A 4,668-nucleotide genomic window follows, 5' to 3' on the forward strand; every position below is an offset into this window, starting at 1 on the left:
AGTTGCTGTGTCCTGGCCCCCTGGGTTTATGGTGTGAACTTCTGTGGTAGAATACCTGGGAGATTTAGTGGTACAGCCTCCTTTATCTCCTGATCTTACTGATCTTGCGCTGTGGTTTATGATGTCTCTGTGTATGCTTTGGGGTTTTGGTTGTTTTGGGGTCTTTCTTTGGTGGGTCTTTCCCACCAGCTGGTTTTCTGAGGATCAGTCTGTCCCCCACCTCTTGTTTTCTGTTGGGCAGGTGTGGGCAAGTTGTATTTGAGTTGGTTCTTCTGTGTGTTCAAGGTTTTGAGGCTTTTTCTCTTGCTCTTGTTCAGTTGTTTTTTCTTAGTAATTTCTTCACTATTTAGCTATATTTCCAGATAGGTCCTGGGTTGAATTAGTCTGACTTCCACTCCTCCCTTCAACTTCTTCTGTTCTTAACTGTTGGTGTTTCCTTTGTTGGTGGGTTTCCTCTTCCAGGAGGTATCCTGGTGTCCACGGCTTCTACCTATTCTTTTTTATGGTAGGTTGTAGGGGGAAGACGAAATAGTTCAAGACCGCAGGGGTTTATTATATGATATTTAAAGTACCAACCCTCAAAGAAGAGATAGATGATCCTTTGGATATATATATAGTGTTAATCATGATATTTTATCTACCTAGCCACTTTTTAGAAAGGGTGGAAGGAAGATAAGATTTTTGTTGGGGGGCAGGGGATTGTGAGTTGGATCAAAAAAATGTGTGAGCTTGTGTGAGGTCAGATTATGAGGTAAAGTGAGAGTAATGGGTAGAAAATAGGTGTAATGTGTGAGAGAATAGAGTTAGCCACACCAGTAATAAAGTTCAGGAAACAGTGAAGTGGGCTGTGATCTGGGAGAAGTTCTGTGTAGTGTTTACAGATGTATGGAAAAGCTATTATTTACAATAGTAATGGGGCAACAATCATATGACAGAATCTATGTGATCTGGATAACTAGAATAGGGAGTATAGGTCCTAGAGTAGTGTGCTAATGGAACACAAGTGAAGTGAAAGACAGTTAATTAACAATACACTGTGAAAGAGAGGGTAAGGGGAAACCAGTCAAACAATGCAAATTAACCAGTCAAGCGAAGAAGACTAAACAGAAATAAGAGAGATACAAAAATACTAATAAAATGAGTGATGTAAGAATAATGAAATAATAGTAATAATATAAATATGCAAGTTCTCTGGAGTAGGAAAGTGAAATTTGTTTCACTGTCTCAGCTGTTGGGATGCCCCTTCTTTGGGTGCAACTTTGGTCTTTCACAGTTTGAGGTTCTATTGTCTCACTTTTGGGGATTTTAAAAAATAAAAAAAAGATGGAAGGAAGAAGAGATATAAAGGGAGAGAAAGAAGGAGTAGAACAAAGAAAGAAAAAAAGAAAGAAAGAAAGAGAGGAAGAAAGTGTTAAAAGAAAGAAAAAATAATAATAAAATAATAATAATGAATTACTGTAAGAAAAAGTGAAAAAACAAAACAAAACAAAACCCAAGCCTGCTGGCTTGAAACGGGGCAAGCCAGTGTTGTTGGTGTTTAGCTACAGCCAACTCAGGCAGCCTAGCCCAGCTCTTCCCCATCCTGACAAGCACTCCGGAGGCCTCGGGCCCAGCTCTCCAGTGGCCCCCAGACCCACAGGTTCAGGCACTCACCCTCCTCCTGGCTATAGGTGTGGGTGCAGGGTCTTTCTTGATTCACACTCTCCCTGGTGCCTGTGGTCTCAGGTCCCCCCCACCGCCGCCCCGGAGGTGAGGTGCGCATACTCCCAGTCACTGCCTGTGGTCTCAGGCTCCCCCGAGGTGTGCACTCTCTGCCTAGTGCTTCTGATCTGGGCTTGATAGCCCCCACACCTCTGCAGGAGCACTGGGCAGGCAGCTGGGTGGAGAGGAGACTGGAGCTGTTGCTGAAGGGAATTCCCCAAAGTGTCCCGGAGGGTCTTTTTCTTTTTGGGAAAATCCTCCTGCTCAATCCTGCCGCTCCCTCCATAGAAGGAAGGGCCTGTCCTCTCACACAGCCCACTTCTCCAGCTAGACCTGGGACTGTCTGGGTCAGGGCCCCACATGGCCCAACTCTCAACTCTCACCATCTGGCACCCACAGTGTCCGTGGGTTTACCACTTCATCCTTATTCCCCTCCCTGTGTCTTCAAGCAACCAGATCTCTCCCGGTGCTGCTCAAGCCTTGTTTGGCAGGGGAGGGACTGGTTAGCTCAGCTCTCTCCCAGGCCTTGGCAGGCCTCGCTAGCATGGGCCTGGGGCTGCAGTCGCCCTGTTCCCCTCACTGATCCCAGGGACCTTTTTGTCCTAAAGCAATCCATTACTGTCTGTTTTTTCAGTGTCCTCTATGTTTTTTGGTCTCCTATCTTCATAAACACTGGGGTACTGTTGGCTGTGCACTTTGTTCCTCAGTAGATCATGTAGGTGTTTCACCATGTGCGGGGGGAAATGGATTCTGCTCCCACCTATCTCGCTGCCATCTTTCAGCATCCTTATTCCACAATTATTAATTGAGCTCACAATCAGTCTTTATTCACAAATGGCATTCTCTTCGATGCAGAAAATACAATAACATCTACCAACAAAGCTGTTAGGACTAATAAATGAGTTTAGCAAGGTTGCAGAATATAATCTCAATGAAAAAAATCAGTTGAATTTCTATCTAAATCATCAATCAGTTGGAAATTAACATTTAAAATGCCTTTTACAATACCATTATGAAATATGAAATATTTAGGGATAAATCTGACCAAAAATGTGCAAGACTGGTACACTGAAAATTATAAAATATTGCTGAATGTACAGAAAACCTAACTAAATGCAGAGATATGCTCTGTTAATAGATTGAAAGATTTAATATTGTCGGACCTGGTGGCCACATGGCTCTGGCCTCCTCTGCGGCTGGCTCGGGGTGCGGGGCCCGGAGCCTGCTGCAGTTCCTGCGGCTGGTGGGGCAGCTTAAGAGAGTCCCACGGACTGGCTGGGTGTACAGAAATGTCCAGAGGCCAGAGAGTGTATCAGATCACATGTACGGGATGGCAATCATGGCTCTGGTGACCAAAGATGATCACCTTAACAAAGATTGATGTGTGCGCCTAGCCCTGGTTCACGATATGGCAGAATGCATCGCCGAGGACTTAGCACCAGCAGATAATATCCCCAAGGAAGAGAAACATAGGCGAGAAGAGGCAGCTATGAAGCAGTTGACCCAACTTCTCTCAAAGGATCTTGGAAAAGAGCTATATGAACTTTGGGAAGAATATGAGACCCAATCTAGTGCAGAAGCCAAATTTGTGAAGCAGCTGGACCAATGTGAGATGATCCTTCAGGCATCTGAGTACGAAGACCTTGTCAACAAACCTGGGAGACTGCAGGACTTCTACAACTCCACAGCAGGAAATTTCAGTCACCCCGAGATAGTCCAGCTTGTCTCTGAACTTGAGGCAGAAAGAAATGCCAGCATCACTGCAGCTGCTAGTGAGCCATGCTCCTGAGACATTCTCTGTGCTGCTGCATGCCCGTAACAAACATTTTACTTTTCCATTGGATGCTGTTGTGTTGCCTGCTGATCTGTTGATTTCCCCAGATGTGAGTCTGTTTATTTTCAATGGCCTGGACTCCAGCAAGAAACGTGGTACAATTGGGCCACAAAAGAAGCCGCAGAACAGAGCGTGCTCATGAAAATGCATGGGTGAGGACTTGGGGGCGGGTGTCTTTTTATGAACTAAATACATGCATTTTAAAAACCTTTAAAAAAAGAGAAAGATTTAATATTGTTAAGATATTAATTTATCTAAATTCAATGCAATCCCAATCAAAATAATTACAGCAGATTATTTTTTTAAAGAAATCGGCATACTGGTTCTAATTTATGTGAAAATGCAAAAGACCCAAAAAAGCCAAACAAATTTGAAAAAGAAGAAAAGAAGGGCTCATACTACCTAACTTCAAGGTTTGTTATAAAGCTACAGTAAGTAAGCTACTGGGGTATCGGCATCCAGATAAGCAAATAGACCCATGAAACAGACTAGAAATAGACCCACACGGCTGGTTAATTGATGTTTTACAAAAGTGCAAAGGTAACTCAGTGGAGAAAGGAGAGTCTTTCAATAAATTGTGCTAGAATAATTGGATATCATATGGAGGGAGAAAGAGCTTCTATCCATACCTCATACCAAATACTCAAAATGCAAAATTATTCTGTAAATTAAATGCAAAATACAAAAGTTAACTCAGAATGGATCAGAGACCAAAATGTAAAAACTGAACACTCTGCAACATCTAGAAGAAAACTTTCCTGACCATAGTTTAGGCAAAGATATCTTAAATATAATACCAAAAACATGATACATAAAAGAAGAAATTGATAAATTTGACTTCAACAAAATTAAAAACTTCTGTTTTTGACAGACTCGGAGACTGAAAAGATAAACCAGAGACTAGGAGGAAGTATTTGCAATACATACTTGATAAAGGACTTCTATCCAAAATATAAAAAGTACATCCCATGACTCAATAATAAGAAAACAAATAACCCAGTTTTAAAAGGTGTAAAAGATTTAAACAGTTCACCAAAGAAAATCTACAAATAGCAAAGAAGCACATGAAATATGCTTAACATTATTAATCATTTGGGAAATGCAAATTAAAACCACAACAAGAGACCACTACA

At 42.1% G+C, this 4,668-nt stretch overlaps 1 pseudogene; it reads left to right on the top strand.

Moving 5' to 3' along the window:
• The first annotated feature begins 2,734 nt into the window (after positions 1-2,734).
• Positions 2,735-3,735, top strand: LOC112312980 (5'-deoxynucleotidase HDDC2 pseudogene; annotated as a pseudogene).
• Positions 3,736-4,668: the final 933 nt, after the last annotated feature.

Source organism: Desmodus rotundus, chromosome 5 (genome assembly GCF_022682495.2).
Source record: "Desmodus rotundus isolate HL8 chromosome 5, HLdesRot8A.1, whole genome shotgun sequence".
NCBI lineage: Eukaryota > Metazoa > Chordata > Mammalia > Chiroptera > Phyllostomidae > Desmodus > Desmodus rotundus.